The 22,905-nt window shown below is 40.0% G+C and overlaps 1 long non-coding RNA gene across 2 annotated transcripts in view; it reads right to left on the bottom strand.

Moving 5' to 3' along the window:
• LOC138747795 (uncharacterized) overlaps positions 1-22,905 on the bottom strand; it is a 128,066-nt gene that overhangs the window by 89,162 nt on the left and 15,999 nt on the right. Inside the window, exon 1 of one of the 2 annotated variants that reach the window (XR_011347660.1) lies at positions 9,393-9,518. The exons of the other annotated variant lie outside the window; for it this stretch is intronic. This is a non-coding gene — a long non-coding RNA (uncharacterized lncRNA). Of the gene's footprint in view, positions 1-9,392; positions 9,519-22,905 lie in introns of those variants that run through there. 2 annotated transcript variants of the gene reach the window in all.

Below are 22,905 nucleotides of genomic sequence, written 5' to 3'. Positions count from 1 at the left end.
TTAGGCAGTCCTTGTACCTCTTCTGTGGTGCACCTCTGTCACGGTGGCCAGTGGAGAGCTTGCCATATAACACGATCTTGGGAAGGCGATGGTCCTCCATTCTGGAGACGTGACCCACCCAGCGCAGCTGGATCTTCAGCAGCGTGGACTCGATGCTGTTAGCCTCTGCCATCTCGAGTACTTCGATGTTAGGGATGAAGGTGCTCCAATTTCATATTGGTATTGCATTAAAGAACATCGAACAGTATCACCCAAATTGTGTCAAGAGAGTGTTACAAATATGATTAATGTCAGCTATCAAATGATTCAATACAATTTTGACATTAACTACATTATACTCAATATAAATTAAATGGATTTAACTCCAATTATTCTGATAAATTTTTCCAATGTAATAAGGTAATAGGAACTTTTTTACATTCGGTTTGGTCCAGTGTAAAGTGGAGGAATTTTGGAAGGATTTGAGAATATCTTTAGGGGAAATTATGAAGGTAAAAATTTAGAAAGATCCGAGAATATAACCATATAACCATATAACAATTACAGTACAGAAACAGGCCATATCGGCCCTTCTAGTCCACACCGATCTACATGAAACTCCACTAGTTCCACCTACCTTGCTCATAACCCTCCAACCCCCTCACATCCACGTACTCATCTAACCTCCTCTTAAATGACAAAATTGACTACCTCTTCTGGAAGATCATTCCACTCAAAATATTTGCTTAGTAATATGAAGCAGATATGAAATTGAAGTTGGATAAACATCAAACAAAATCTTTGAGTACAGCAATAGCGACAGCAAAAAAAATATGTAGCAATAACATGGAAAACGGAGAATTTTGTATCAATAGATAGATGGTACATTGAAATGCAAAACTGTATACCATTAGAAAAAATTACATAGTTTAAAGAATCAGATTGGGAGTTTTTATAAGATCTGGGAACCATATATGGATTTCGCGAATAAAAGTCTATCCATATCCTCCATGTCACCCGCTCCTCTCAGTTAACAGCTAATAATTAGTAGATAGAAAATGAAATAACTATGGTAATACTAGCAAATGTATCGATTTAGGTGTTTTTCTTTCTTTCTCTTTTTTTTATTTGGGGGTAGGAAGGAGGCGGCTGGGGGAGAAAATAGATAAAACATTTTGTATCATTTTGTATTATGTTGTTATAAGATATTATCTTTATTGAGTATTGATCCAAATGATAAATAAAATTTTCAATATAAAAGAGCAGTGTCATGCAAGAAAAGTCCCTTCAGCCCAAGATGCCAAATTAAATGAAATCTCTTCTAAATTTTAATATAAATTTAGACATGCAGCACAGTTACAAGCCCTTTCGGGTCATGTGCCTGTGCCACCCAATTACACCCATTTGACCCCCAGAGCATTTTGAACGATGGGAGGAAACCGAAGCGCCCAGAGGAAACCCATGCAGACATGGGGAAAATGTACAGACAGTGGCGAATTCAAACCCAGATCGCTGGTGCTGTAACAGCATTGTGCTAACCGCTCCGCTAACCATGCTGCCCTGTTTGCAAACAACCCTTCCATTCCCAGCATATACATATAACTTGCTAACAGCCTCTTAAATGCTGTAATGTCATAATTGTATCTGCTTCCACCACTAACACCGACAGTACAAATTAAATTAAATTTAAATTAAATAATGCAAAGTTATATTGAGTATGGAATAGATTCTGCAAATATTACCTCGCTATTTGAAAAACAGGAGAAAGAGGAAAAAAATTGGTCATTCTTGGATCAGCAGCAGGAATATGCTTGAGTTTATGATAACACAATAGAAGTCTGAAAATCCGGACTGCTCCGGGTTTGGGCTGATCCAGATTTTTGGATTTTCTGGAATCTCGGGAAATTTATGGAGGAATAAAGAAGAGATGAACAGGTGAATGTGAATAGTTTGTTCATTGGCAAATACAGCGTGCTTCAATTATCAAAAAGAGCAGTTTTAAAGAAATATAAAGTCAACAAGCATGGTCGCTTATTGCCGCTGAGCATCTGTGGTGCTTACACGTGAACGCACGCACACACAAAAGCCTGGTAAATTTAAAAAGTTTGAGATTTTTTTTGATAAGTTGAGATACTTGGGTGGTCTGGATTTCTGGCATATGGATTTTTGGACTTCTACTGTAGAACACTTAAAAAATCTCAATAAATGTGCTCTAAAGTCAACATGGATTTAATTTTAATTTAATTTAGACATACGGTATGGTAACAGACCACTTCAGCCCACAAACCTGTGCAGCCCCATTTACACCCAATTAACCTACAACAGTGGGAGGAAACCGGAGCCCCTGGGGAAAACAGACTTGGGGAGAACATACAAACTCCTTACAGACAGCACAGAATTTGAACCCCTGTACCAATCGCTGACGCTGTAAAGGAGTTGTGCTATCCCCTACAACACCCTATTTATGTCAGAAATTCACACTTGATAAAACGAACGGAAGGTGTAACTAGCAGAATAGCTGAGAGAGAGCCAGTGAAGATTGTGTATTTAGATTTTCAGGAAGCCAATAAGAAGTCATAACATAACATAACATAACAATTTACAGAATGGAAACAGGCCATTAGGCCCTTCTAGTCCACACCGAACCAAACACCCCTCTCTAGTCCCACCTCCCTGCACAATGCCCATAACCCTCCATCTTCTTCTCATCCATATATCTGTCCAACCTTTTCTTAAATAATACAATTGACTCCGCCGCCACTATTTCTCCCGGAAGCTCATTCCACACGGCTACCACTCTCTGAGTAAAGAAGTTCCCCCTCATGTTACCTCTAAACCTCTGCCCCTTAATTCTTAACTCATGTCCTCTTGTTTTAATCTTTCCTCCTCTTAACGGAAATAGTCTATCCACATCCACTCTGTCTATCCCTTTCATAATCTTAAATACTTCTATCAAATCCCCTCTCAACCTTCTACGCTCCAAAGAATAAAGACCTAATCTGTCCAATCTCTCCCTATACTCTAGATGCTTAAACCCAGGTAACATTCTGGTAAACCTTCTCTGCACTCTCTCCACTCTGTTTATATCCTTCCTATAATTAGGCGACCAGAACTGCACACAGAACTCCAAATTAGGCCGCACCAACGTCTTATACAGTCTCAACATCACCTCCCAACTCCTATATTCCATGCAATGATTGATAAAGGCCAGCATACTAAAAGCCTTCTTCACCACCCTATTCACGTGAGTTTCTACCTTCAGGGAACGATGTACCATTACTCCTAAATCTTTCTGCTCTTCTGTATTCATCAATGCTCTCCCATTTACAACGTATGTCCTGTTCTGATTCTTCTTACCAAAATGAAGCACCTCACACTTATCAGCATTAAATTCCATCTGCCATTTTTCAGCCCACTTTTCTAAGCAGCCCAAATCCCTCTGCAATCCTTGAAAACCTTCTTCATTATCCACTATTCCACCTATCTTAGTATCGTCTGCATATTTACTAATCCAATTTACCACCCCCATCATCTAGATCATTAATGTATATAACGAACAACAATGGGCCCAATACAGATCCTTGAGGCACACCACTGGTCACCGGCCTCCAACCTGACAGACAATTATCCACTACCACTCTCTGGCCTCTCCCTTTCAGCCAATGTTCAATCCATTTGACTATCTCAAAATTTATAGACTGCACCTTCTTAACTAACCTTCCATGTGGTACCTTATCGAAGGCCTTACTGAAGTCCATATAGACAACATCCACTGCGCTACCCTCATCCACATTCCTAGTCACCTCTTCAAAAAATTCAATCAGATTGGTCAAACATGACCTTCCTCCCACAAATCCATGTTGAGTGCTCCTGATCAGACCCTGTCTATCCAGATGTTTATAAGTACTATCTCTAAGAATTTTCTCCATTAATTTACCTACCACAGACGTCAAACTTACAGGCCGATAGTTGCCAGGCTTCCTCCTTGAACCCTTTTTAAATAACGGAACCACATGCGCAATGCGCCAATCCTCCGGCACTATCCCCATATCTAATGACATTTGGAAAATTACCGCCAGAGCCTCTGCTATTTCCTCCTTCACTTGCCTCAATGTCCTGGGGAAGATCCCATCGGAGCGCAAAATTATAGGGCCTGGGATGGAGGGGGAATGGGGAGGTTTGGGTGGGGTGGGAGAGGCAGGAACTGGAATGAATTGAAATTTTGTTGATCGACAGGAAACAGAGAGTAGTAATGATGTGTTTATTATCATACATATTATATAGTTACCGATAAGTAGAAATTCTGCCTGGCCCACAGGAAAAAGAATCTCAGGGTTGTATGTGATGTCGTGTATGTACTCTGACAATAAATTAGAACTTTGAACAATGCACGTATGCACAAAAAATTCTTACTTGCTGCAGCGGGAAAGGTACTTGTAAAGAAAAACTGTAATTGTAAATAATAAAATTAAATTAAAAGAGACAATCACAGAATTAATTTCTTTTCAACTCGCTTTTCAGAATCAGAATCAGAATTTATTGTCATGAACATGACACAAAGTTTTACGGCAGCGTCACAGGGCAAACATTCCTATAAACCCCCTTACAAAATAAATAAGTGCAATAAAAAGTCAAAGTGAGGCAGTGTTTCCGGTTCATTGTTCATTCAGGAACCTGATGGCAGTGGGGAAGAAGCTGTCCTTGTGCTGCTGAGTGCTCGTCTTGAGGCTCCCGATGATAGCAGAGTGAAGAGGACATGGCTTCTTCTTTGCATGGCTTTGGGTTAGGGTACAGTTGGTTTTTCAGGAACGTACCCCCTCATTATACGGGTCAGGGGTGGGGGACCTGAAAGGGATTGTGAATCATGAGAAGGATACATAAAGGCTCCAGTAAGTTTTGTTAAGTTCCGTGACAAGGCAAATGTTTGATATCATGCAAAAATAGGAAGTGTTTTGCGTTTGTTGGAGGATTACAAAGGCAGAGTTTAAATTAAATAGTAATAAATTTGCAAATGCTGATTTACAAAGAGATGTATGTTCTTGTACAGTTACTGAGAGCTGGAAAATGAGTAATGCAAATGGTTAAGAAGGCAAATGCTATCCTACAAGAGATTTTGAGTACAAGAGGCAAGGATGTCTTGCTACAATTATTCAAGGCCTTAGGGAAACCACATCTGGAGAATTAAGTACTGAATATCCAATTTTGGTCGACTTTCTGAAGAAAAGATAAACTTACCAGAGAGAAAGGTTTGCCAGACTGACTCCTGGGATGACTGGGCTGACGTATGAATAGAGATTAGATTGACCGATTTTGTAATCACTAGGGTCTAGAAGATTTTGGGGCAAGGTCATTGAACATACAAAATTCTGATGGGCTTGACAGGTTTGTAAGTGGGAAGTATGTTTCCCCTGGACGGGAGGAGTGGTGGCATGCTGAAAACACAGTCTTAGGAGACAGAATTTGACATTCAGGACCGAGAGGATAGGAAATATCTTCACTCAGAGGGTGCAGAACCTGGGGATTACTCCATCACAGAGGCCAAGATGATGCATACATTTAATAGATAGATTAATAGAAAGCATACAGATGATAGAGAGGTTTCTCATCATTGCACACAGTTGTCATAGCAGTTAGCATAAAGCCGTTACAGCGCCAGCGACCTGGGTTCGAATATGGTGCTCTCTGTAAGGAGTTTGTATGTTCTTCCCGTGTCTGCATGGGTTTCTTCTGGGCTCTCCAACCACCCTTCAAAACATATGGAAGTTATAGGTCAAATTGGGTACAATTGGATGGCACAGGCTCGTGAGCTGGAAGGGACTGTTACCATGCGGCATGTCTAAATTTATAAATTTAAATTCAATCACTAAAGGTTTCAAGATATATGGGGAGAGAGCAGGACTGCGGTATTAAGATAGAAGAGCAGCTAAATAATCACAAAAGGGTTAAAATAGCCTGCTCCAACTCTTGTTTATCTCTTTCTATGAATTCTATTGCTCTGTTCTGCTTTACACCTGGATGTCCTGATTCCCAGATGTCAGGATTAAAATTGTATGGTTTGCTTCAGCATGAATTCTCAGCCAACTTTAATAAATTATAGCCTTAGTGTGAACTTCCTTTCCATAATCTGGATGCTTGTTTAAAAATACCTTGTTTTGCATTGTGTTTTCCTGCAATATCCTATTAACTGCAAATACTAATTCCACTCAATAGAATTTAAAAATGCAAAAGCCTCCATTTCCCTCTAGGTTTGATTGTACTGTTTCATGGCTTTAGCCACATTAAAATCTTTTTTTTTTCAACAATGAGGAAGTCATTTTTTTTTCAAAATATACTGCAAACAAATGAAAATTTCTAATTTTGCAACAAAAGCCTTTAAACAGTGACTGAAACGGGAAGTTTGCAGCAAGGGAATTCTTTGGGAAAAGATGCATTATGGAAATTATTTCGATTGGGTGGAGACACATGGAATCAAGTTTTAGAGAGATGAACTGACACCGTCAACTGGTTAAAGTGGAACTTGGCTCCTTAGCAGCATGGACAGTCACCTTTTAACCTCGAAAAGTTTAAAAAAAAAGGAAAATTGATCACTAACATTTTGAAATTAACTTCAGAATTTAGCTCTCAAATGAATCATTGTGCAATGCTCTGTTTCAGAGATTGTGTGCGATTTATTTCGGTTGATATTTTCCTTTAATTGTCAATGTGTTTGTTAAATCCTTCTACCTTCTACGTAACTGGTTCAATTTTTAATTTTCTTGCATCAGTGTTACAAACCTATAGTGTGTCAGTAGAAATAAATTATTCGTTTTCGAGACAAATGCAGGCATCAAAGCAAACTCTTTCGGTTTTAGGTAATGATTGAGTCAACTGGACATCCATATATTTTCTTAATCGTTATGGGATGTGGCCATCACTGGCAATTCCAGTGTTTGTGGTCAATTCCTGAATGACTGTAATGATCAGCTTTCATCTTGAACTGCTGTTACTGGTCCGTTAAGCAAGAAAATCTGCAGATGCTGGGGGTCAAGCGCAATACACAAATCTGCTGGAGGCACTCAGTAGGTCACGCACCCATCCATAGGGAGTAAAGGGCAATGAACGTTTTGGGCCTGGGCCCTTCGTCAGCTAAAAGGGAGAAAGAAAAGGGCAGATGCGCATGTAAGGAGGGAGGAGAAGAGGAGAGGAGGGAGGTGTGCTGTGTGGGGAGAGCCAGAGTTTAGACCAGGGGTGTCCAACCTTATAATTTTTAAATTTGGACATACAGCACAGTCACAGGCCACTTCAGCCCATGAGTCTGTGCCACCCAATTAACCAGTACATACTCGTTGGCTGAAATGGCCTATATCCATGCTGTATGTCTAAATTTAAAAATTTAATGGTTGGCCACCCCTGGTTTAGACTCTGTACCATTGAAACATGACTTCCTCATCAGAAGACCACAGTCAATGTGGATTGGAAACAACTTTCCTCTTCACTGGGAATCAGCACAGGGCACACTTAAGGAGATGCTCTACTCTCTCTGTGTGGCCAGGCACAATTTAAATGCCATCTACAAATATGCCAATGACACCTCGGTTGTTGGCAGAATCACAAGGATGTGGAGAGGTGTGAGATAGATCAGCTGACTGAGTGGTGCCACAACACCAACCATGCACTCAAAGTCAGCAAAACGAAGGAACTCGTTGGGTATCTCAGAAAGGGGAAACGAGGAGAACGCCAACCAATCTTCATCGAAGGGTCAGCAGTGGAGAGTGTAAAAAAAACTTCAAATACCTGGGTGTCAACATCTCTGAAGAGCTATCTTGAAGAAGGCACGCCACTGGCTATATCTTGTTAGGGGTTTGAGGAGATTTGGTACATCACCAAAGACTCTTGCAAATATCTAAAGGTGCGGAGAGCATTCTGACTGGTGGCATCACCATCTGATCAGAGGTACCAATGCACAGGCTACGGAGCGTTGTAAATGGCCAGCGCCATCATGGGTAATAGTCCACTCCATTAAGGATATCTACAAGAAGCAGTGCCTCAAGAAAGCAGTTTCAATCATCTTTCTTTTTCAATCTTTTTTATTGGTTTTTTATAGGAAATGGGAACAAAACTGAAAATACAATATCACTTGCGCAGGTGTGTGTGTGTGTGTGTGTGTGTGTGTGTGTGTGTGTGTGTGTGTGTGTGTGTGTGTGTGTGTGTGTGTGTGTGTGTGTGTGTGCGTGTGCGTGCGTGCGTATGCGTGTGTGTGCGTGCGTGCGTACGTGTGTGTGTGTGTGTGTGTGTGTGTGTGTGTGTGTGTGTGTGTGTGTGTGTGTGTGTGTGTGTGTGATTTATATATATATTAAAAACTTCAAACAGTATAAACTTGGTTCCCCCTTCCACTGCAATGGGTGAAAATTTAAAAAAAAATTAAAAGTATTGTATAAAAAAGCCCCACCTAATATACTCTATTAAAAAAAAACTACCGAAAAAATAGCTGAGCATCTTATCCTGAGGGTAACATATAGTTTGTAGTTTTTTGGTTCCTACTGTAAATCAAAAAAAGGTAAAATTATATCTCATCTTGAAGAATAAATATATCAAATGAAAATAAGATATAAAAGGTCTTCAAATTTCACAGAATACATGATATCTAATTTTTTTTTCTAAATTTAAGAAAGACGTAATATGAGAGAACCACTGAAACATTGTTGGACGTCCAGAGTTTTTCCTTTTGATTAGGATGGCTCCTCTGTCCAACATTGTAAAGAAGGCCACAACCCGTTGCGCAGGCACAGAAAAAACTCCCTATGTCTGGATCAATAACCCCAAAAAGAGCAGTTACTGGATTGGGTCGTAGCTTCACCTGGAGTACAGTTGAAAGGGTATTAAAAATTTCGAGAGGCTTCAATCATCAAGGACTCTTAACTGCCCAGCCCATGTCCTTCTCTCACTACTACCACCAGGAAGGAGGTACAGGAGCCTGAAGACACACTCAGAGTTATTAAAACTGCTTCTTTGCTCCACCATCAGATTTGTGAAGAGACAATAAACATATAGATACTACCTCACTTTTCTCCTTTTTGCACTAATTTTTTTTTTAAATCTGTGGAATTATAATTTATAGTAATTTTGCACCTTGTACTCCCCAATACTACTGCCACAAAGCAAAAAAATAAATTTGACACATTCATGACAATAAACCTGATTCTGCTTTGAATTGGTCTCAGTACAGTCTTAACAGTAAACATCTGTGGCTGCATGATCAATCGATGCTTAATAAATGAATTACAATTTCAGTTATTTGACTCTTTACCCACTTTGGCCACATTTAATACATGATCCCATCACTTGAGCATTCTGATCTGTTGACCCATACATTCCTTTATTGCTTGGAAACTTGCATGACAAAGTTTTTTAAAATTACATGCGTAGGCACTCACCTTATGGTGACAGCCCCATTTAAGGCCTACTGTGAAAATCCTGTGGTAATCTGTTCATGTCGCTAGAAATTAAATTGTTGTTTGAGCACCCAATTCACGCAGACAGTGTGGGAATGAAGTGGACAAGGCATTTCCCTCGGAAGGAATGCAGAATTTTAATTATAGTGCTTCCATCCCATGAGAAAAGGTTTCATATTTGGCCCTGAGTTGGCGTGGTTACTAGGTAGCCAGTATTCCCGGAACGCTGGCTATTTAGTCTAATTTCTGCTGTGCCAGAGGGGATTCTGGTATATTCATATGATGAGATCTATGGAATGCCATCCATCTTCCTGATGGATGTCATTCATAGACCTTATCAGTGGGCCTACCACTACTTCAAGCAGTTTAATTAATAACTGTCAGCTTGCAGTAATTTATTATCAGAGAAAATGGGGGGGAGGGGGGCAGAATACTATAAGGCCAATGAGTTTGATAAATTAACCATGGGATTTTGTTTCTGTTATTGAACTGAAAAAAAAAATAGCCTTGTCTCATGTTCTCACTTGTGGAGAGAGGGAGTTGAAAAAAGGTTATGTATCTGGACAGTTATATATTGAGTCATTTCATTTTGAATTTCAGTGCATCTCGAGATTAATGGTCAGCTGATGATCTATTTTCCATGGTCTAGATCAGCCATTCTCAATGGGGGCCCTACGCTCCACCATCATTCCCCACACTCCCAGCCCCCACCAACCCCAGGGGCAACAATGCCTTGTTTTCTTTTCACCTCACATGACTTTAATTTTTTTTTGTGTGTTTTGTATGTGGTCAGCAGGAGAGAAGTATGGGAGAAATCAAAACTTGACTGCTTCACAGGGATAGGGGGTCCCATAAACTTTGAACAGTGTCCTGGGGTGGGGGGGGGGGACATGGCTGAAATAAAGGTTGAGAGTGGCTGGTCTAGATAGAAGGGTAATTAAAAAAACCATGGTTATCATTAGTTATTAGTGGTATTTTAGGTGAACTCATGGGCATCAAGCCATGAGTTCGTACAAAATGCCACTAACAATTCAATTTGTGAATGGCAATCACAAGCTGGTACAAATCTGAGCATTAACTCTGTAAATGTCGCTAGAAATTCTAGTTCTAGTCAGAACTCTAGGCACACTCAAGTTTGATTCTAACGTGCTTAATTTGGACTCAATTATAACCTGTCCATTGTATAAACAATAAAGCATCTCTGATCGTTATACCATCGATTTTTAGGTGAGAGGGGAAAGGTTTAAAAAGGTCTTGAGCATATTAGGTATGTGGAATGAACTACCAGAAGAAGTAGCTCTAGGTGCAACACTTAAAAGATATTTAGACTGGCACATTGAGGAAAGATAGGAAATGGACCAAACACAGGCAAAAGGAATTAGCCTTGGTAGATAACTTGGTTGGCAGTTGCATCGAAGAGCCATGCTTTATGGTCTGTTTCTATGACTATATTCAAAATCATCCGAGATATTCACATTGATTCATTGAAGTGTTTTAGATGTAAAGTCTCTTCAAAGTCACAAGAGGTGAGAGTAGGCATAATGACAAGGGTGCAGAATATCAGAAGCTCCTGACAATAAATCCTGATACTGTACATAGAAAGGTGTATACAAGGTCCTCTTTGATACCCAATAAATTCATGAAATCAATGCGTGACATATCACATACATTAAGAAAACATCACCCGAACCTCTGGCAGCTTCAATTTCCTTGTGACTCTAAGTATTTAATTGAGGATTCTGGTCTTCCATTTCAAATCCCCTATGTTCACGTAAAACTGTGCTTCCATCATCCCCATCAGCTTCACTTTCTGCAACTCTGACCAATTCACACAATTCTGCCCTATTTTTGGATATTCTTCATTCACTGTTCCATTTTTTGAAAATTTGTCCTTCAGTATTTCTCTCACAATCGTTCCCAATCCACTTTAAAAGCTCCCTTGTACTCCATTCTTTACCTATGCTTTATTCCCTGCCACATTGACCACCGCCAGTGGGCTGATATCGCCTCAAACTGTGCATCTTGGCGCCTCACAGTTCGGCGGGCACCAACCTCCTTTGAAGAAGACCGCAGAGCCCACCTCACTGACAAAAGACAAAGGAGGAAAAACCCAACACCCAACCCCAACCCACCAATTTTCCCTTGCAACCACCGCAACCGTGTCTGCCTGTCCCGCATCGGACTTGTCAGCCACAAACGAGCCTGCAGCTGACGTGGACATTACCCCTCCATAAATCTTCGTCTGCGAAGCCAAGCCAAAGAAATTCCCTTCTCCTATACACCCTTAACCTCAGCAAGGCCATTTTATCCATTATAATACACAATGTTCAGATGAGTCTTTGAAAAATCCAAACACTAGAAATGGGTGTGTGTATATATGTTTAAGCTGCTACAGAATCTCACATGTATATTAAAATCTCAAAATGTTTTATAGAACATAGACATATAAGGTAGAATACTACAACACAGCCCTCAATGTTGTGCCGACCCATATAGTCCTTAAAAAATACCAAGCCCTACCCCGTAACCCTCCATTTTTTCTTTCATCCATGTGCCTATCTCTTAAATGCCCCTAATATTTCAGCCTCCATCACCATCCCTGGCAAGGCATTCCAGGTACCCACCACTCTCTGTGTAAAAAACTTACCCCTGATGTCTCCCCTAAACTTCTCTCCTTTCACATTGTACACATGTCCTCTGGTGTTTTCTATTCCTGTTCATCAAATGGAAATATTGCAAGATTTGCTGCCGTTTAAGAGAGAAGAGACTTGAGAGTCAGCATTAAAAAAAATCCTCAAATGTTGTATAATTACTCAGGTGTCACCCAAAACTCTTGTGACCAATGTGGGATACAGTCTGACACTGCACTTGGAATGAGGAGTGAGTAACCTAACCAAAGTTGACATGTTTAATCCCAAGTTTTTTTTTGCTGAAATAGCTCACCACAGTGGGACAAACAGTTGTGCAGTGAAAGTAACCAAATCTTGGCTTTGGCAATTGGTTCCCACATTTTAGACACTTAAAATGGCAAGCAGTTTCCCCGTGGAATGAGCATACACTTACTGTTTTGAACAAAAAACCAAATGCACGCAAAATGAGCAGCAATGTCCTTTGGAATTTATGATCTTAATACTATTCCTAAGCTCAATTCTCCTGGAGATCAGACTTGCACAAATAGAACAGCGGTTAGCACTATGCTGTTATAGTTGCCAAAGACCGGGTTCATATCCCGTGCTGTCTGTAATGGTTTGCACCTTCTCCCTGTGTCTATGGGAAGCTTGTATGTTCTCCCCTTGTCTGCACGAGTTTCTTCCGGGTGCTCCGGTTTCCTCACACCTTCAAAACATTCCAGAGTTGGAGGTTAATTGAGGGGCATGGGCTGATGGGCTGGAAGAGCCTGTTAGCACGCTGTATGTTTTTATGTCTAAATTTAAAATTGAAATTATGCTTGCTGCAATATCACTGGCAACACTGTACGAATGGACAGGAGAAAGTACTTTTCTGAAGGGCAAGATGACAATTTGTTGCCACCCCCTTCTTCAATGGAGGTATGTTGAAAGAAGTTGGGAATATAATGAAGTTTTATTGAGCCCCAAGGACATTTTCCTTTGCTTTTAGACCTGAGAGCTCACCGTTATTTACAATATGGGACCACACACATTCTATGGATTATTTCTATTTGCATTTTAAGTATTTCTAATTTATTGTCATTCATTCAGGCATGTTTTCATGCTAAACTTCAAAAATTTAGATTTTCAATTAAGTTCATTCATACTTTTTAAAACTTTTATAAATGCACACATACAAACACATATACACACACACATACACAAACACACACACACACACTCTCTCTCACACACACACACACTCTCTCTCACACACACACACATACACACACACAAACATACACACTCTCTCACACACACAAAAACACACACACACACACAAACATACACACTCTCACACACACACACATACACACACACAAACATACACACTCTCTCACACACACAAAAACACACACACACACACAAACATACACACTCTCACACACACAAACATACACACTCTCACACACACACACACATACACACACACACAAAAACACATACACACTCTCTCTCACACACATATACACACACACACACACACAAACATACACACTCTCACACACACACACATACACACACACACAAAAACACATACACACTCTCTCTCACACACATATGTTTATATATATATATATATATATATATATTAAATAAATAGATAAGTAAAATTAAAATATATATATATATATATATATATATATATATCAGGCATAGGCTTTATGAGGCTATTGTACTTAGGGCTGCATATTCAAGTAAATTTTGTCAAGTTGCACACAATTATGGACACATTCCTGATTTTATTATGATGAGGAGAATGTTTTATTCATGTTACGATCCGACCTGAAATGCACTGACTGAAAAAATTGAGGAGTGGTAACTTTCCAATGGGAAGTGGCTAAATATTTGAAGGAGATCAGTTTAGAAAACTACAAAAGTGATGCGGGGAGGGGGGAGGGGAACTGATTTCATCGCTGTCACAAGTACCAGAAGAGCCACATTGGGCCAAATGTCCTCCTCTTGACCTAAAGATTATATACAACCTGCCACAAAATTCACGTTGCATCATTAACACTGAAGACAGTTTCAAATAGCATTAGTGTTTTATTTTCTGCTCTAGAATTCATTCATTTAACAAAGGAAGAATGAACCAACTGTCTCCAGTATATACCATGCTTTTTTTTTATTAACAGGGGATGAACATTTCAGCAAATTTATCTTGGTGTATACTCACACACAGTTTCTGAAAGTGGATACTCCCATGTGTGGTCTAACAAGTAATTATCTGTCCAGACTTTGCAATGTGTGTAGGGAGAATGAGACATCATACTGCTTGCCCCGGGGCTGACCCGGAGTAGAGGAGCAAAGGTACTCCCTTTGGTCCCAGAGTTCTTGAGTTCATTATCTCTGGACTTTTCATCAATTGATCCTTTTCATGACTGAATGAATTAAGGTTACTGGAAGTCAAAGAGGGATGGCTTAGATTTAAAATAGAAAAAAAGTTTGAAACAGTGCTACAAATAACAATGTAAACATAATTGAAATGAAATATTGATGCTTTAAAATTGCTGTTTGGCTCAGAACTCCAGATCCCAACCTCTAAACATTTGTTCAAGGAAGAAGAGATTGTGTCCAAGGCAGGACGGATGCTTCAGTCTATTGTCTTCCTTTCCCAGAACAAATGAGTTATGTTCTGAGCTGCATTCAATACCTTCTGCATCTTCTTCTGACCTTGAGCAGAACAATTTCCATACGACGCTCTGATGCCTCCAGCTGGTACGGATTCGACTGTACGGAAAAGGGGGAGCAGGTCGAACTACTACGTTCACCTTATGAGGATTTGGTGTGCTTTCCTGACTCTGCATCAAGGTTAGGTCTATGTAGACATTTCCTCTGAAGAACTTGAAGCCGTCTGTTCTTTCCACTTCATCTCCATTGATGTGGATAGGGAGGTGGTCTCTGCCACCTCTCTTGAAGTTAATGGTGTCGTGGAACATTTAGTTTAGCACAGGTTGGTTTACCGTGTTGGTGAAAAAGCACAAATAGAAAATTAAGTTTGATGAACTGTTCTAACTAATTTTAAAAAGATAATGACAGGAGGTCATCCTAGATAACACACTGACAATGTATTTTACTTCATTCTGTGTAGTGAATCCTAATCAGTGCCAGAATATTAAACAATAATTGGATGCATCAGAAGATTATCAAGAAAAGAAGATAAAATAGCCATGAAAGTTGCATTGATTCTAGCACCACATGCCTTTACAGTACAATCCCCATTATCCCAAATTCAAGCAAGCGACAGCCTCCAACAACCGGCAAAAGAATCACGGAAAATAAATGGGTAAAAAAAATATGAAATTTTAATATTGGCATGATAAGAGGAGAGGCGAGAATTGATTTAGGATCTGTGAAATGAGGCAGAGAGAAAGGGAAAGGGAGACAGATAGATAGAGCTGGGGAGAGGTGACGTGGGAAGAAGAAGTGAGTAAATGAAAGCCAGATGAGTTAATGTTAATGCTTTCTGGTTCAAAGGTGCCCAGATGGGTGTTGTTCCTCCAATTTGTAGGTGGTCTCAATCTGGCAGCGCACGAGATCATGGAGAGTCATGTCAGCAAGGGAGTGGGATGGGGAATTGAAATGGGTGGCCATTGGGAGATCCATGTTTTTGCAGAGGACAGAGCCGTGCTGCTCAACAAAGTGATCTCCCAGTCTCCGATGTAGAGGAGACCACAACGGGAGCATCAGATGGCAGTGGGTGACCCCTGCACATTCACAAGTGAAATGTTGCTTCACTTGGAAGGACTGTTTGGGGCCCCGAAATAGTGGTGAGGGAGGAGGTGTGGGCGTTGACACACTTACCCTGTCAATATCATCAGCTGGTGCAATGATCACCTCCACCTCGGGTTGGAATTACAGAGGTGTGCCACTGAAGTGAGGAGACAATTATGAGGAGATGCAGGGAATATTTGAAACAAAGTAAGGAAAGCAAAACTTTGTGTTATTTTATTGTTCAGTCACATGGACAATGCAGCCAGCAAAGGTCGGCTAACATAAAACTTCAGATCTAAGTGATCCGTTTCTGAGCACTCTGTGGTTTTTGTCGTTTGGAGACTGAAATGTTGATTCTAATCAACATTCGGCTGCTTTCAACCAGTGTCTCCAAGACTCTCCTTTTCAATAACTTGTGCCAATTTTGTACAGCTGAGTGCTGATTAGAATCAACTTTGTGACGCCATCTGACTTAAGAAAGGAAGTTTTATTAGAAGCAAACAGAATTTAAACAAGAAACACATTTTTAAGCATTTAAGATTAAGCCATTAAAAATAGCATTATAGACAGGAATTTACCAATTGCATGCCAGATGTTTACATAAGCCAATTCATTTGAATTCATTAAAAGACCATGAGGAGGAAAAGTCATTAATTTTATATAATTCTTCTATAACATTAATTTTTCCACCACAACTTATGTTTAGATTAGCTACCACTCTCAGTGGTTGTGCAGTCTAATTATTTTGACAAAATGATTTAAGACCTTGATATTTGCTAAAGGGTTGAAAGAAATGGTTATAATGAATGTTACAATAAAAAAGCCTGAATCTTTCCTCTTGAATTTCCAGAACAATTTAGTATGTAAACATTAATTCACCAACCATTATGGCAGCATGCATCAATATTTTTCCAATGGTGAAAAATGTAATATTCAGGAATTTATATCAAGGAGACACTGTGTGCTGTGTTTTGCAAGCCTCTTGTTTGTTTGAAAGAATAAATGCAACAAAGTCGGTGATATTGAAATCTATTATCATATTAGTTCCTCCAGGCTAGAAAGAGGAGCTGGGTTGCCAAGCTCAAGGCATTGCTTAAATAATAAAAGCAAGCCAAGTAGGGTGGCACGGTTGGAGTAGCGATTAGCACAAAATGCCTTTACAGCGCCAGCAATCGAGCCCGATTTTCAAATCACACGCTGTCTGTAAGGAGTTTTTAAGTTCTCCCTGTGTCTGCGTGGGTTTTCCCCAGGGGCTCCAGTTTCCTTCCATCATTCAAAACAACCGGGGGTGTAAATCAGGCAGCATGGACTCATGGTCTGTTACCATGTTGGACATACAACATGATAACAGGCCCTTTCGGCCCACAAGCCCATGCTACCCAGTTATACCCTATTGACCTACCACCCGCGATATGCTTTGAATGGTGGGAGGAAACCTGAGTCCCTAGTGAAAACACAGGGAAGAGTGTCCTTACAGACAGTGTGAGATTCGAACCCCGGTCTCGAGCACTGGCGCTGTAACAGCATAGCTCTAACTGAAATACTAACCGCGCCATCTTGAATAGCACGATAAAATTGAAATCAGTAGGAATCAAAGGGAAAAGGGTCCATTGTTTGTTGTGATGCTTCTCACAAGATAAGATCAAACATTTTGTTCCATGACATCACTGATTGAGTATCTCAGGACAGTGTTCTCAGTTCAACAATCCCCAGCTGGCCCAGAAATGCACTTCCTTTGATTATAAATTCCAAAATGGTGACACTCACTGAATTCAATTCCATTTGCAAGTCAAGTCCATGCCGCCCAATTAACCTACACTCCCAGTACGTTCTCATGGGTTGAAATGGCCTGTTACCATGCTGTATGTCTAAATTAAAAATTAAAAGGGTTCCCATCCCTGGATTTCTGGAGATTCAAACAAAGGCCAAATCCAGAAGAGAGATTCCAATTACCTACCCATGACATTCAGTGTCAATACTATACAAATGTTTCCTTATCTTTGCCCTACAGGGAGCCAACATTAACCACAAACTGAGCGAAGCATAGTATTTTAATTGCAGTTATGTGATTCACATCCTGACTCCTTACATCCATTTTACAAGATACACATCAAGAGTGGAATGAATATCTCTCCACTTGTCTGAATGAGCAAAACTCAAATTACATTCACAAAGCTCAACGCCCACAAAGCAGAGGACATGATTGATAATTCTTCCATCAGCCTAAACATTTATTCTCAAAATGACTGTAGAGTGTGCCATCAGCAAAATGCATTGTAATTACTTGTCAAAATTACTTCAACAGTATTTCCAAGTTCAAGAAGGAAAAGGGGACCTGATATACCACCTGCAAGTTTACCTGGGAGTTATAAGCTCTCCTGCGGGAATTATACAGTCTTTTCTTCCCTGTTGTTATGTTCTAAGTTCTAAAATCCCCTCACTAATAGTGGTCTGGGAATACTGTCAGTCTGATAGAGGCTGAAGAAAATGGCTCACCAACATTATGTTAAATGGCTTTGCCAGCTCTCTCACACTCTCTAATGAATAAAAATGATTCTGTTTTGTGGCTTAATTTTCTTTTGTGTTGTGTGATGGATACTGATTGCTAACTGTAATTGACATCAAGTTGACACAAAATACCGCAGAACATTTTATCTCTGTGCTCAACAGGAGGGTGAAGGATTGATTCCTGCAAAAGTTAAACTTCTTGGTCAGGACAGTAACTTGATTCATCCCAGGCAGTTCCGAAATCATCTTGCAGCCAAGTAGGTTATTACACTTTTTATTAAGGGGGAGGCTCTAGGCATAGATGTTCTTGTTTTCTAGACGTGCTATCAGTGAAGAATTTCAAATTTCGCCTTTCCAAATGCAGGTATGGAATAAGCCAGAACTAAAAGATGGTTTCTTTGAAATGTGCTTTGTTACCATTAAAATTACAGTTGAAAAAACATTTAGCTTGCCCTCTCTTTAATTTATTTGTTGACTCAAGTACGCAATTGACCGTTTCCCTTCGCTGACAACACAATATCTCAACAGCTACTTGTGGGACACAACATCTATTCCTGCAAGCAATCTGCCATTGCAATGATGCTCCACTCCACCATATCATTGTGGAAAATTGTGGTTCATAGATCTTTATTTCCAATGCATGGCTTGCATTTGATTGATACAGGAGGCCATCAGCTTGGGATTCTCAGAGTGCACGTGTACAGAGGCAATGGCCTAAGGCAAACGGTTTGGGTTAAGGTTAATATATACAGCATCTGTACGAAACGAAGGGAGGAAAATTTAGGGGAGACATCAGGAGTAAGTTTCTTATACAGAGCTTGGTGGTGGTAGAGGCTGGAATAATAAGGGCATTTAAGAGACACATTGACATGCACATGAATGAAAGGAAAATAGAGGGTAATGAGGTAGGGAGGGTTTAGCTTTTTTTTGGTATGTATGTATGGGTCAGCATAACATTATGGGCTGAAGGGCCTGTACTGCATTGTAATGTTCTCTGTTCCATTTCTCAATTTACCGCCTGCAGTGTGTTTTTTTACAGAGCAGATTTAACTCTAAACTGTGGCTTTTCTGTTAGTTTTCACAAGAGGAAGACTGAAGAACCTTGATGTCTCGGGTCAACTGCATACTTGAGTCAACAAACAAATTAAAGAGAGGGCAAGCTGAATTTTTTTTCAACTGTAATTTTAATGGTAGCAAAGCACATTTCAAAGAAACCACCTTTTAGTTCTGGCTTATTCCATACCTACATTTGGAAAGGCGACATTTGAAATTCTTCACTGATAGCACGTCTAGAAAACAAGAACATCTATGCCTAGAGGGTTAGCCAGTTCAAAGAAATTGAATGGATTTGGAAATATGTATGAATATCACAAATAAATTGACTGTTCAGGATGCTCTGGTTTGAATTTTCTTTTCATGGAGATGTCAAACCAATGAAAACATATACCATCACTGAGCAGACAGTATCACAAAGCAAGGGCTATACTGATTCACCTGAAACGGAAAGACACACCTAAGCTTAAACTATATTTGCTTCTAAAGGGGATGTTATTACTTAATGGGTTTGAGTGAAAATGATAAAACAAATGTAATACATGTAAATAATTCACCATTATGAAGTATGAATATGCCATTCACATGGGTGGTCCTCCTTCAATACAGATAGCCAACTGTGAAATGAAATTATTTGTGAATACCATTCAGAGTGGAAAATTTCAGTGAAGAAGGTGGGGGGGGGGGGGAGAAATGCCAGTTTGACCACCCTGTTCAAGGTTCTCTAGGGCGGCATGTTTAGTGTGGTGGTTAGTGCATCATTTTTACAGCAACAGTTTGAATTTAGAGCTGCCTGTAAGGAGTTTGTATTGTGACAGAGAACATCAATATGCTTTTGGAAGATAATATGGGAAAGGTTTGTTAGAGTAAGTCACATACAAACACTTTAAAAACAGATCTTATTTAAAATACTGGAGTTCTGCCCCATGTTGGGGCCAACGGTCTTTGTAAGAGACTTCACTAATGGATTGCTGTTTACAAGAGGCAACAGATGAAAGATCTTGTTGGAGCCGCCTTCTGTCTGGAGATGTTTTAAGAGGGTCATGTGGTTTTGCAAGCAGAGGGAGTCAAACAGGCTTTCTCTCAGAGAGAGTGAGAGAGAGAGAGAGATCACTTCTCCAGTGTTACAGGCAGCAGAAGCAGCTGGGACTGGAACAGAACAAAGTGGCAAGCTTGTGGAAAGCCCCATTTGGAAGATGGCCTGGTCAAAGCCTTTGTGATTCATGCAAGAGGAGAGGACTGCCTATCTAATGTTTCACTTGGAATAAGGGAAACAAAAAGGAACTCTGTGGTGACCTGAAAGAAAGAGGTTATCATCTGGAGAACCCTGAAGGGGCAAGTTTCGTCAGCAAGACAATGAAGTGGCTGATGGAAGTACATCAGTTGTGGATGTCCTGGAACAACACATCTCTCTCTGAAAACCGACAAGAACCATTTATATTTCAAGCACCAAAGCCTGGTGAACTTTATAAATCTATTGCTGCTGGGTTTTGGAGTCCTCTGGGCTGCTCCCAGACACTTTCTCCCAGTGTCTGCATAAGTTTTCCATGGGTGCTCGGGTTTCCTCCCACCCTCCAAAATGTACAGGGTTGTAAGTTAATTCGGATGTAATTGAGAGGTATAGGTTTGAAAGGCTGGAATCAGCTTTTACTGTAAATAAAATATTTACAATGTAATACAATACCTGAAATTTTAGCACGTTAATGTCCAACCATTTAATAAATTCAATTTCAATGCTCCTTATTGGAGAGAGAACCATTGGCCACAATTTGCTTTGGCCATATATTTACACTACTTGTTCTTGCAGGTTGAGGCCTCGAACTGTTCTGTGCGGCAGGCTGTTGAATTTGTTTGATGAAGAGAAACTGGGCACTTAATAGGATTGCAAGGTGAACACCGGAAGGACTGAGGGGCGGGTGTAAATTGATGAGGTGAGATCAACGTAAAATTAGGTAGGTCACATGTATGAAAGAAAGGACAAGAAAGACTGGAATCAGATAACAAGGAAAGGATGAATGGAAGAGTAGAAGTAAATTTAACATTTAAAACATTTTCCACAGCAAAACTGCTGGACTAATGTTGCATGCTTGGAATATATTATTTCTACTGTCAAAGAGGTTGACACATTAACTCACCTATCACATCGTAAAGAAACCCTTAGAGTGAAATTGAGAGAGGATAGATTTTGGTGATGATCTGCAAATTCATACCATTCATTTCACTTCAATGATCTGATAGAAAGTAAGATGTCACAAATCTAATGGGAGACCCAGAACTTGGGCAAACTCGTATGGATTGTGAATTGAGCCAATCACCTGCCTCTCCCTCACCTGAATTTATTATACCTTTTTTGACCATAAATAGCAGTGAATCCCATTTGGACAGCAAACAGAGGGGGTTTGAAAGTCAACAAGACAGTGAAAAGAGGGATTCCAAGTGAATGGAGTGGAGAGTTCGGATACTTTTTGCTCATAGCAGATTTTGTTTGCCAATATTTTTGATATTATAATAGTGATAATGAAAAGGTAAGGTTGGGCCGATAATACTCTCATTCGTGCAAACCACAGGATTTTTAAAAAATGCTCTTACTTTAAGAAGTATTTCTGCTGAACAGCATGTATTTTTCAAACAAAAGTTCTGTGCAAATTTCTCCAGTTTGCCCAATTATTATTTCGGTAATGTTCTGGTTGCTGGTAAAATGTCCAGTGGTGAAGACATTCAAAACTTTGCAGCTACTGGGATTCCGAGATTAAAAACACACAAAAAAAAATGCCAGAAACACTCAGTAGGACAGGCAAGCACAATCTTTGGTGATGGGTTTGTAACAGAAGCAGCACCGCCATTCTCTTCATTTCAATGGTCTGGTATTAAGTCAGCTGACTCAAAACTAACAGAAAGTCTGACTGAGGAAAACTCTTTCTAGTTTAGATTAAGAACATAAGAAGCAGGAGCAGGGGAAGGCCGTTCAGTCCGTCAATTGATGTTGACTAACACATCAAATTCATTAACACATTAATTAATTAATCAAAATATTAATGCATAAATACAACTTTGTTAATCTTTATTTATTTATTTTAGACATACAGCATGGTAACGGGTCATTTTGGCCCACGAGCCCGTCCTGCTCAATTTACACCCAATTAATATATACCCCTGGATCGCTTCAAACGGTTGGAGGAGACTGAAGCCCCCAGGGAAGACCCACGCAGACACGGGGAGAAGGTACAAACTCCTTAAAGACAGCAAGGGATTCAAACTTATGCTAAGATAGGTGCAGAGAGTCAAGGGCAGCGAGGGAGGAAAAGGATATGTGGTGCCTGGTAATGACACCCGAGCTGAAATTCCACTAGTCCTGATCAAGGACAGCGAGGCGCTGCAGGCTGTGAGTTGCCTGGTTGACACATTTCTGTTTCTCTCTAGAATCATGTGTTTTACAGGAATTAGGGGAACCAAAATTATAAATATACCTGAGGGAAGGGGAATATCTTTGTGTGATTGGTCCGTAATATGGTGCATTATGTAGATGGACATTGCATGCTTAATGCTGATAG

The sequence above is a fragment of the Narcine bancroftii genome, chromosome 12 (genome assembly GCF_036971445.1).
Source record: "Narcine bancroftii isolate sNarBan1 chromosome 12, sNarBan1.hap1, whole genome shotgun sequence".
NCBI lineage: Eukaryota > Metazoa > Chordata > Chondrichthyes > Torpediniformes > Narcinidae > Narcine > Narcine bancroftii.
This window is presented reverse-complemented; position numbering and strand designations above follow the sequence as displayed.